Source organism: Palaemon carinicauda, chromosome 12 (assembly GCF_036898095.1).
Source record: "Palaemon carinicauda isolate YSFRI2023 chromosome 12, ASM3689809v2, whole genome shotgun sequence".
NCBI lineage: Eukaryota > Metazoa > Arthropoda > Malacostraca > Decapoda > Palaemonidae > Palaemon > Palaemon carinicauda.
The window spans coordinates 106,252,764-106,265,263 of NC_090736.1; the positions used below are offsets into that span (position 1 = coordinate 106,252,764).

A 12,500-nucleotide genomic window follows, 5' to 3' on the forward strand; every position below is an offset into this window, starting at 1 on the left:
GAGGAAGAGCCCTGAGTCATCCACTTATCACATTTACAATAAATAACAAATTTAAACATTTCAAATGTGTATGAATTGACTTGCTTTCACTATTTTAAGTACCTTATAAAGTGACTTCACACTTTTTCAGCTCATGGCGCTCAATGTGGGGCAACGACGAAGGAAGTTTGATTTTCGCTATGCAGAATCCCAATAGTTGGTGTATTCAGGATCCATTGTGTGAACTGATATTTATTTCCTTGCAGATTTATTACTTTAATATTAGTTTCTTCCTTTCTAGGATCATTACATTAATATTTTTCCCTTTCTAGGATCATTATTTCTTGTATAATTTAACAATGTCTGGTTTATCTGTGCTTATTGGACAAAGGAAAGTCATCCGCAAAAAGGTGACTGAATATTTTAACAGGTCCTCCACATTCAATACTCTTAGCCAGGAAGAAAAATTATCTATCAAAGGTATTCTGGTAAATTATAAGAATAAGTTATCTGACTTGGACACTGAGATTTTGGATAAGAAATTTCCAGGGGATCTGATAGTACAGATTTTGAGATTGAATTATCATTATGTCAGGATTATATAGATAAGATTGAAAACTGTTTACCTCTCCTAGATATTTCCACAAATATCCTTCGCTCTAGTAATGTTGCCAATGTAGCCAGAAGTTTTCTTAAACAACCTGTAGCACTTCTTCCCAAGTTTCGTTGTGTAGAAGTTGAAGAATTTTTGAAGTTCATCACAGAATTTGAGGGAACTACTAAAGCTTTTAACTATCTCAATAGGGATTTGCTTGAGGGTAGAGGAAAGGTTTTGTTAGGTTCCTTAGAAGCGGATAAGCAGCATTACGCTGATGCCAAAGAATTGTTCATTTCAGCATTTGCATCAACCGATATTCGGAAGAATTCAGCCATTAAGAAAATTACTACTTTACATTTGAAAGATGGTGAAGACCCCTTTCTCTTTATTTCCGAACTCAGATCGGTATGTGAATCAGTGGAGACATTGAATTTTAGCATTGATGAGTTCATTAGGTATTTTGCTTGGTATGGGCTGAATAATAGTTTCCAGCGCCATTTAACTCAGATTACAGGTAAGACTCACCCTGGCCTAAATGATATAAAGACAAACCTTTTTACAGGATGTGAGAGATACTAGAACGACAAAAAGGTCACTAAAGGTATATAGAGTAAAATCTCGCAGAATGTACAGGAGTATAAGGACTTTTCTTGAAAAGAAAATGCGGTAAATTTAGCTGTAGAGGCAGTGACGAGTGATTCAGATTCACCCAGCTGTTCTTTGTGTCTTAAAGCTGGTAACGCTAATAATGCTCATTTTATTTATGAATGTTCAAAGTTCCCTTCCCCTACCAATAAGGTGCCAATTTTAAAATTCAAACACGGTTGTGTTAAGTGTGGTCAGTTTAGTCATGAATCTAGCAACTGTCATTTCAGATTTAGAAGACGTTGATTTAAGTGCCGTGGTTGGCATATGAGTTATCTTTGCGAGTCTGAGCCCTCCAAAGGCAGCAGATCTAAACAATCTGAAAAAGTAAATTTTGAAACTCCACAAAAAGTATACAGTGGTGTTGCTGTTTTGTTGCACTTGTATGGAAACTCGGTGTTACCTACGTTTTCTTTCAGTATTGGCAGCGACATTTACAGAGGTCTAAGAGACAGTGGCTCACAGGGCACCTTCATCACTAGTAGGATAGCTGAAGAGAAAAACCTTAAAACTATCAATTCGAATGTTAGACTTATGGTGAGGGGATTTAATGGGAATAAAGAATATTATACTAGAATTGTAGAAGTGCCTTTGAAAATAGGTAGTTTGTCCTTTATAATTTTTGGCTTAGTTGTACCTGATATTAATATTGCTTTTAAATTGCCTTTGCTTGGTAAAGTAATTGAAAGTTTTCAAAACTAGGGTATGAGGTTTGCTGATAAGTTGTTAGATAAACACACTCTCAATATTGATAATTTTAATCTCTTTACATTGTTTAGCAGGTACCGACGTAATTTTTGAGGACGTTCATCCTTCGATTTGATGTTGAACAACGTAACCTACCTAAATGTAAGCCCAGGAGTTTAGAATTCTGTACCTGACAGTAATGTTCGTTTGGTTTCTACGGTGCATGTTTGTAGTAGCTCGTTGTTATTAAACACGAGAATAGATTTTCTTTCTGATGGTGACTAGGACAACAGTTTTGAAGTAAATTGTTCCTTTTTCAGTTATCAATGATAAAGGTGAACTAATGGAAAGGCAATTGCAGCAGGCCACTGAACAAATTTTGGAGTCTGAATGCAGTCATTTTTTAAATTATGATCAAAATGTGTATAATGATGAAAGTGTCAAGCTTAATAATCAGCTGGTCAATTTTTCAATTAAAACCATACATCAGAGGGAGTCTGATAGATGAATTATGGTTCCTTTATTGTGGAATGGCAAAATCTCCCATTTGTTGTCTAAAAATAAAAGACTGTCTAAACTAATACCAAAGTTTAATTTTATAAAACTTAAACAGTGCGATGGTCTTCTACAACTCGTTGATCAGACCATAAGGGAACAGATTAATGCAAGAATTATTGAACCCATCCATGATCTTGATGTTTTTAAAGCTGAGAATCCTCAATACTCCATTCTGCCTCACATACCATTGAAACCCGACAAAGACACCACAAAGTGTAGGGTGGTCTTTTCATCGAATCTTAAAGACTCGGTAGACGGTAGTTCTTTGTCTCATAATCAGTGTATGTATTCTGGACCTACATTAAACCAAAAGCTATCTTTGTCATTTTTGAATCTGAGATTTGACAGGAAATTACTTATTTTTTTCTTAAGAAAGCATTTAATATGTTGGCTTTTACCGAAAATGACCAGGCTAAACTTTAATTTTTTTTTGGTTCAAGATTGTCGGCAAAGGTGATTTTTCATGAGTAGCTTTCAAGAATTTGAAATTACCTTTTGGTCTTCGAAATAGTCCTTTTTTACTAATGATGGCTGTTCATTACATTTTCATTTTGCAGCACTCTGAGGATCCTCGCATACCGGGCTTGAAAAGGTCAATTTATTCGCTTATTTACGTGGATAATGGGGCTATTACTGTTAATGGTCGTACCAACAGCTTACTCGTATTTTTAACCCTTATAGGTTTTATATTCAGCAGGTTATTACTAATGATATAGCCTTACAGAAAGAAATAGACGGAGAGACCGAAGAAGTTACCCCTCGCACGAGTAAATTGTCTGGACTAACATGGGACAGGAAATCTGATGAAATTTTTACTAACCCCTCATGCATTGATTCAAGTGCCAAAACTAAGGTCAATTTTACAAAATATTGCTTATTAGTTTGGTATTTCTGGCTTTAATATGGGCTTGTTTAATCGCTGAAGATTATTCATGCATAAGCTACAGTGCCAGAAAAATTTAAGCTGGGATACAGTCTTGGCTACAGATTTGCAGCGAGAATGGAGCAACATTTGCAACCAGATGAATAGAGCTCCTCCCATAAGAGTTCAACGATCTGTAGGTCCTAGGGATGGTAAATATAATATTTTTGTGGTTTTTTTTTATGCAAGTAGAGATATTTACGGGTGCATTATTTATTTGCAGCATATTGATACAGTCCATCGAAGTTTCATTCATGCCTAGAACAGACTGGTTAATAAACGATACCTACCCTTGAACTAAATACCGTCTACTTGAGTGTTGAGTGTGCTCGGGATATTTACAAAGATTTATTTGGCCCGTCTTGCATAAGACCCATAGAAATTGAGAATATTATGGCCTATACAGATTCTCTTTGTGCGTTACTTTGGTTAAATTCTGCGTCATTGAAGGTAGACAAATTAAAGAATAAATTGATACCTACCCTTGAACTAAATACCGTCCACTTGAGTGTTGAGTGTGCTAGGGATATTTACAAAGATTTATTTGGCCCGTCTTGCATAAGACCCATAGAAATTGAGAATATTATGGCCTATACAGATTCTCTTTGTGCGTTACTTTGGTTAAATTCTGCGTCATTGAAGGTAGACAAATTAAAGAATAAATTGATACCTACCCATGAACTAAATACCGTCCACTTGAGTGTTGAGTGTGCTAGGGATATTTACAAAGATTTATTTGGCCCGTCTTGCATAAGACCCATAGAAATTGAGAATATTATGGCCTATACAGATTCTTTTTGTGCGTTACTTTGGTTAAATTCTGCGTCATTGAAGGTAGACAAATTAAAGAATAAATTGATACCTACCCTTGAACTAAATACCGTCCACTTGAGTGTTGAGTGTGCTCGGGATATTTACAAAGATTTATTTGGCCCGTCTTGCATAAGACCCATAGAAATTGAGAATATTATGGCCTATACAGATTCTCTTTGTGCGTTACTTTGGTTAAATTCTGCGTCATTGAAGGTAGACAAATTAAAGAATAAATTGATACCTACCCTTGAACTAAATACCGTCCACTTGAGTGTTGAGTGTGCTAGGGATATTTACAAAGATTTATTTGGCCCGTCTTGCATAAGACCCATAGAAATTGAGAATATTATGCCCTATACAGATTCTCTTTGTGCGTTACTTTGGTTAAATTCTGCGCCATTGAAGCTAGACAAATTAAATAAATATTCTCCCCTTGTTTTGAACAGAATTAATAATATACAGATATTGTCTGAAATTTATCCTGTCAAGTTTAATTTCATTTCTGGTAAGAATAACCCTTCAGACTTAATTACTTGATGTGTATCTTATGATCAGCTCCTTAAGTCATGTATTTTTACAGAACCAGACATTAGCTTGACCGAAGTCCCTGAATTGTCGATTACTATCCCAGCATTTGATGTCGCCACGGAGATTCCTTCGTCTCCCTTAATTTGTACTACCGAAAATTTAAACCACCTTGTTGATTTGGAAAGTTATTCTTGTTTAAGGAGACTTCTACTAGTTTATCGTAGAGTATTTTTGGCCTTGCACAAGTGGAAATTAAATGTAGGAATTCCTTGTTTTTCAGTTACTAACTATTTTGCGTCCTACTTGAGTCATTTGTTACACGTTGAACAATGTAAGTATTTCCCTGAGGTATATTTTTATTTTTAAACTGATATGAATTCCAAGAAAGAGATTCCTCCAATCATAACGCAGCTAAATTTATTCATGGGTGAACAGGGTATTTCAAGAGTGAAAAGTAAGTTCAAGAAGTGGAATTATAATATCAACTGCAAATTTCCAGTGCTATTAAATCCAGACAGTCATTTAACTAAGTTGATTACTTGGGACGCACATGTAAAATTGTTACATTCAGGCTGTTATTCTGTGTTAACCCTGGATAGGTACGGTCCTCGGACACCCCTTTAAGGGTATACTCGGACGCGAACGACCCCGACGCCAAAAAAAATTCTTGAAAAATCAGTTTTTGCAGTAACCTCTTTTTTTCTTTTGCCAAAAAAAACTTCAATGAATGCTTAAAACTACTGTAAAGATAAAAACTACTCATCTGCATAAAAATAATTTATTATAAATATTTAAAAAAAATAAGTAGAAAAAAGACCTTACATAAAAATTCATAAAAAAAAAATTTTTCTCCTATTTAAAAAAATAATTTCAGGGATTGAATCTTGAATGTCTAGGACACATCTTCCTATATTTTGGATGAAATCGGACCCATAGAGGTGAAGATCTGAAATGAGAAAAAAAGAGTAACTTTTTTTGGCCAAAAAAATGTGTCCAAATTTCATGAATTTTTTTAGGTACCCAAATGAAATCCGAATTGGCTAATTTTTTTATGGAATAAACACATGTTATCCTAGAATAGAAATATGTAAAAAAAATCTTCATTATTTTGTAAATTACATTTATATCAGGGGCCATATCTAAAGGTCATTTTTTGAGTACTTAGAAATTTCATAAAAAAATACCTATATATAATATATAATATGATTTTATGCAGGTAAAAATATACCAAAATATCACAAATTTTATGGGGAACAAGAATATATATAGATATGGCAACTTACGCTTCGGATATGTCCACAAAATGGCCGCCAACCACACTGACTCAGACTCCCTGTTCTGCCTCCTGAAATGTAGGAAGGGTATGTCAATTTCAAGGTGTTATTTACTAATCTAATTATTCTTGGATATACATAAAAATTGTATGGTGGGTTGCTGGATGAATGTCGATTATTTTACGAATATAAAATTAGAATGCTGACCCCAAAAAAAAATTTTTGAAGGGAAATAAAATCGAAAAAAAAAGAAAATTTTAAATCAATAATAATATTTTCGGTAATAAAATTTGATGAGGGTGTTATTTACTAATCTAATTATTCTTGGATATACATAAAAATTGTATGGTGGGTTGCTGGATGAATGTCGATTATTTTACGAATATAAAATTAGAATGCTGACCCCAAAAAAAAAATTTGAAGGGAAATAAAATCGAAAAAAAAGAAAATTGTAAATCAATAATAATATTTTCGGTAATAAAATTTGATGATATTCAATCAAAAAAGAAGTAAACAAAATTTTCATGTTGTAACTTACAAATAACGCTGCGTTACAGTTTGGACAGACGCTACAGTTTGGACAGAGGACACTCTGGTGGTCCAGACAAACAGGACTCTTGCACAGGAGACAGGCAGTGTTTGTCTTGCGGTCGTCCCTAGGCGGGCAGGTGTGACAACGAATCCTTTTAGGGAGTTTTCTTTGGCCAACGGGAATTCGACGTCTTGGTGGGACCTGCTCAGGTATCTTGAAAGTATCCACCATGATTTGACGGAGTCCTTTCGACAAACTGTGTGACGTTAGATACCGATGTATTGCCTGGGGAGCACACAACTCGTAGGCGATATCTCTGAGGAACGTTCGCTTTGGCACTGGCTTAGTCAAAGGCATGGACGTATAGAGAATATAAGAATTGACCATTATTATATTCAATATCCCGTAAAAGAGAGTCATAGGCCAGCGTCGTGACTTACGAATACAACTAGATGTAGAACACATCTGGTCGAATGTGTCTACACCTCCCTTGGTCGCATTATAAAACATCTGAATGTCGGTCTTCCTTTTTTCGACTTCAGACGGATCATGATGCAGGGAACTCAACAGCATCACCTTCTTAGTCCTACTAATTTGCTGACACTGTAGAGTTAGATTGTGTTCGTAATTGAACACTGCCACTGACTCCTTTGGGGGAAGCACCTTCTCCGTAAGTTCCTTAGGAATATAAGGCTTTTGGCGAATGGTGCCACACAAATACATGTCCTTATCCAAGAGTGACAAAGCAAGCGGTAGCGTTGTGAAAAAGTTATCCGTCGTCACTGTGCGGCCACTTCTCTGAAAAGGTGCCACAAGATCAGACGTAAAAACTTCTCCAAGCGTCGATCCTCTAGGTATCTGGACAGTGTCCTTCCCCAAGTACGCAATCGCATTACACATGTAATGCGTATCGGCATCACACGCCAATACAATCTTCATACCATATCTAGAAGAAGGGAAATGGAATTAGTAACTAATAAAGGTAAAAAGATAAAAAAAAAATTAAAGAAAATACACAACATACAATTATATTACTAATCAATATAGTAATAATAATAATAAAATAATAATAATAATAAATATATAAGAAAAACATTTACAAATACGAAAGATAAATTATCAGTTATATAAATGAACAAGTTATACATAGATAGAGATAGAATAGATGATATATTATGATTTAGATATATAAATCATATAGCAAGTTCTTTACTTCACAAAATAGATATATATATATATATATATATATATATATATATATATATATATATATATATATATATATATATATAATATACAATAATAACATGTGCAAATATAAAAAACAAAGAATTTTACTTACTTAGCAGGTTTATTGGGTATGTACATCTTGAATGGACAGCGCCCCCGGAAAGGGACAAGCTGTTCATCCACAGTCAGATGTGGTCCTGGGGTGTAATTGTTTCGACAATTGGTCACCACGTGATCGAAGAGTTTTCTAATGGGTGCAAGGCGATCCATTTTCACCCTCTCTTGTCTGGTGGCCGAATCATCGAAGCGAATTACCCTCACCAACAGGGTGAAACGACGCTCATTCATAGTACACCTGTACAAAGGATTTCCCTCTGTGAGGTTCCACATGTCCCACGTCGGTGTATGGTTGTCCGCCCGCACTGCCGTCATTATTAGGATACCAATAAACGCCTTCAGTTCCCTCAGGTCAATGTCCCTGAGGGCAACGTTGCCCGTATGATGATAATGACTTCTCAATAGGGCAAGGCGTTCATTAGAATACAAAACAACCTCGGCTAACATGCGGTCGGTCAAAAAGAGAGAGAAAATGTCGGACATTTTGCTCGTTCCCAACGTGAGAGAAGTGGGACTCCCAGGCTCAATCCTTGGTGTGAACATATGGGGGAGGGTGGCATTTGGGTCTCTATGCCAAACGGTACAGTCGTGACCTTTCACCGATTCAGCATCAATGTGGGTGATTGCCGACCCCCTGGCTGCCTGTAGATCCCCCCTTCTCCTCTTCCTGCTTCTCTCCTCCACTGGCGTGAGCTGAGGTACCGGTACCGTTACTGGGGGGGGACCACGTGAAGTCGATGGCACAGGACTTGTTATCATGCTGACTGGGACAACATGAGAACCCGAAGCCCCAACCCCCTCTTCCTCCCCCACATCGTCGTCGGCTTCTCCATCACCATTCCCTAAGGCGACAATCTTAGGATTTTGGGTCACCGCCTGTTCCTCCTGTTCCTCCCTGACCTCCTGCTCCAACTCATCGACATTGATGAATTCGTCGTCACTGATGTCATCAACCTCCAAAGCATCATCGACATCACTATCGAATTGCTCTAAGAGCTGATTTATGGCATCCAAGCCCAAAGATTGTCTCCTGCTTGCCATTTTGATATCTGCAAAGAATGAGAAAAAATTAGAAATACGCATTCGATGAAAAATGGATCCCCTACCAATATATCTGAGGCAAAAAACAATGTCATGCATGGCCACGTGCTAGGAAAACCATCAAGGCACATTTTCCGACAAATAAACATCTAAATGAATCATTACTCTGTGATAGTTACTTAGTACGTAGTAATTTTGAAAGAAATGGGAAAAAAACGAAAAAATAGCAAACAGGAAAATCGAACACATACCTATATTATTATTAGCCAAGCTGCAAGCCTAGTTGGAAAAGCAAGATGCTCCAAGTAAGGGCTCCAACAGGGATAAATAGCCTAGTGAGGAAAGGAAATAAGGAAATAAATTAATGATGAGAATAAATTAACAATATATCATTCTAAAAACAGTAACAAATATATACGCCATATCTGGCTAAAAAAAAAAGATAGGCATGGGTAGCCAGATCATCTAGGAACACTTTCCAACACTATAAAAATATAAGTTTTACGACAAAACTTGCCAATTGCTTACGGTAACATGACTAAGCCAAAAAATGCAAAACAAATAAAAAGGGGAACTCGTGAAAAAATGGCCAACATTCTAATATACGGCATCTCAGATAAAAAAAAAAAGAAATGCACGTGTTAGCCCAACCATCAAGGCACACTTTGTAACAAATACACATGAAAAAAAAAATTCAATACTATATGGCAATTCCGTACGCCGTAGTAAATTTTTACAAATATTGAAAAAAACAGAAATTGGCAACCGCAGGAAAACACGCCACACGCCGATAGCATCTACGGCGTACTTGACAATAACAAGGTCACGCATGGGTAGCCAGATCATCTATACACACTTTCCAATGCTATAAAAATGAAAGTTTTTCGATACTATTTGCTAATTTCTCACGGAAAAATGACTTAGCCAAGAAATGAAAAAAACTGAAAAAGGGACACTCTATGAAAAATAGCAACGTGCTAATGGTGATCCCTTCAGAAAACCAAAAATTCAGCCACGTGCTAGGAAAACCATCAAGGCACATTTTCCGACAAATAAACATCTAAATGAATCATTACTCTGTGATAGTTACTTAGTACGTAGTAATTCCGAAAGAAATGGGAAAAAACGAAAAAATAGCAAACACAGGAAAATCGAACACATACTTATAAATATACGCCATATCTGGCTAAAAAAAAGATAGGCATGGGTAGCCAGATCATCTAGAAACACTTTCCAACACAATAAAAATATAAGTTTTACGACAAAACTTGCCAATTCATTACGGTAACATGACTAAGCAAAAAAATGCAAAGCAAATAAAAAGGGGCACTCGCGAAAAAATGGCCAACATTCTAATATACGGCATCTCAGATAAAAAAAAACACATGCACGTGTTAGCCCAACCATCAATGCACACTTTCGAACAAATAAACATGAAAAAAATCAATACTATACGGCAATTCCTTACGCTGCAGTAAATTTTTACAAATATTGAAAAAAAACAGAAATTGGCAACCGCAGTTAAATACCCCACATACCAATGTCTACGGCGTATCTGACAAAAACAAAGTCACCGATGGGTAGCCAGATCATCTATACACACTTTCCAATGCTATAAAAATAAAAGTTTTGCGATACTATTTGCTAATTTCTCACGGAAAAATGACTTAGCCAAGAAATGAAAAAAACTGAAAAAGGGGCACTCGCGGAAAAATGGCCAACATTCTAATATACGGCATCTCAGATGAAAAAAAACACATGCACGTGTTAGCCCAACCATCAAGGCACACTTTATAACAAATAAACATGAAAAAAAAATCAATACTATACGGCAATTCCTTACGCTGCAGTAAATTTTTACAAATATTGAAAAAAACAGAAATTGGCAACCGCAGTTAAATACCCCACATACCAATGTCTACGGCGTATATGACAAAAACAAAGTCACCGATGGGTAGCCAGATCATCTATACACACTTTCCAATGCTATAAAAATAAAAGTTTTGCGATACTATTTGCTAATTTCTCACGGAAAAATGACTTAGCCAAGAAATGAAAAAAACTGAAAAAGGGGCACTCGCGGAAAAATGGCCAACATTCTAATATACGGCATCTCAGATGAAAAAAAACACATGCACATGTTAGCCCAACCATCAAGGCACACTTTCGAACAAATAAACATGAAAAAAAATCAATACTATACGGCAATTCCTTACGCTGCAGTAAATTTTTACAAATATTGAAAAAAAACAGAAATTGGCAACCGCAGTTAAATGCCCCACATACCAAGATCTACGGCGTACCTGACAAAAACAAAGTCACGCATGGGTAGCCAGATCATCTATACACACTTTCCAACACTGAAAAAGCAAAAGTTTTGCGACACTATTTGGCAATTTCTTACGGAAAAATTACTTGGCCAAAAAATGCAAAAAACTGAAAAAGGGGCACTCGCGGTAAAATGGTCCTCGTGGTGATGAACGGCATTTCAACTAAAAAAAAAATCATGCACGTGGTAGCTAAATCATCCACCAAGAATTTCCACATCCGATAACCTATACAAGTTGCACCATTCTACGACAATTTCATAATACGTAATAACTTTGATAAATATGCAACTTACCTTAGAAGGGTAAACTCGGACGCGAACGACCCCGACGTGTCTCAGAAATCTGGGAAGGAGGAGAGCTAGAGCGAAGCACGTCTGTACACTACCAGAGCGTGTGGGCAAGTGACCGACTGCAGGTCGATCACCCACAAATTCCATCACGGGGGTGAGTCACGTGATAAAAACCTCTTTTGTTTTGACGCTCGGGGTCGCGTACGACCCACCGTACCTATCCAGGGTTAACTGAGGTTAGAAGGTATTACTATATTCCTAAACATTTTTCTGTTGTCATAAAAACTCTCAAGCAATGCATTCATTGTTGAAGATTTCATAATCGTACCATAATATTAAATCAAAATTCCTATAGAGACTTCCGATCAGATCCTCCTACAGTTCCCTTTGCAAATGTTTTTGTTGACTATTCAGGACCTTTCAACGTAAAAAATTAAAAGGTGACACAAAAAATATGGTTATTTTGTATAACTTGTACTTGGGCCATTAATCTAAAGGTCTGCAGAAGTTTGAATGTATCACATTTTCTTAGAGCTCTCCAATTACATTGCTTTGAATATGGCATACCCCAGTTGTGTATCAGTGATTTAGGAACGCATTTGGTAGCAGGTGCTAATATCATAAGCTCTTTCATTATTGACTCTTAGACTCGATTGTATTTCGAAGAAAACTGTGTGAAACCTTTATCCTTTCAGCAATATTTTAAGGGGTGCAGTCAGCTAGGGTCTTTGGTTGAAGTATGTGTTAAGACGGTAAAACGATTAATCTTTGGAGCTATCAAAAACAATGTACTTTCATTTTATGATTTCAAATTTCTTGTGCGTAATATCATACACCCTGTTAACCAACAACCGATAGCCTTTAAAGAGACTTCAAGAGATGACTACATTGATTATGTACCAGAGCCTATAACACCTTGACTCCACTAAATTTGATTCCTGAGTTATAGCCTTTTC

General features: G+C 36.4%; 1 long non-coding RNA gene across 1 annotated transcript; it reads right to left on the bottom strand.

The window, feature by feature from the left end:
* Positions 1-5,596: 5,596 nt before the first annotated feature.
* LOC137650610 (uncharacterized) lies at positions 5,597-6,653 on the bottom strand. Its single transcript, XR_011046003.1, has 3 exons — positions 6,543-6,653; positions 6,014-6,075; positions 5,597-5,676 (listed from the first exon to the last, which is right to left on the bottom strand). It is a non-coding gene; the product is annotated as an uncharacterized lncRNA (long non-coding RNA).
* Between the last annotated feature and the right edge of the window lie 5,847 nt (positions 6,654-12,500).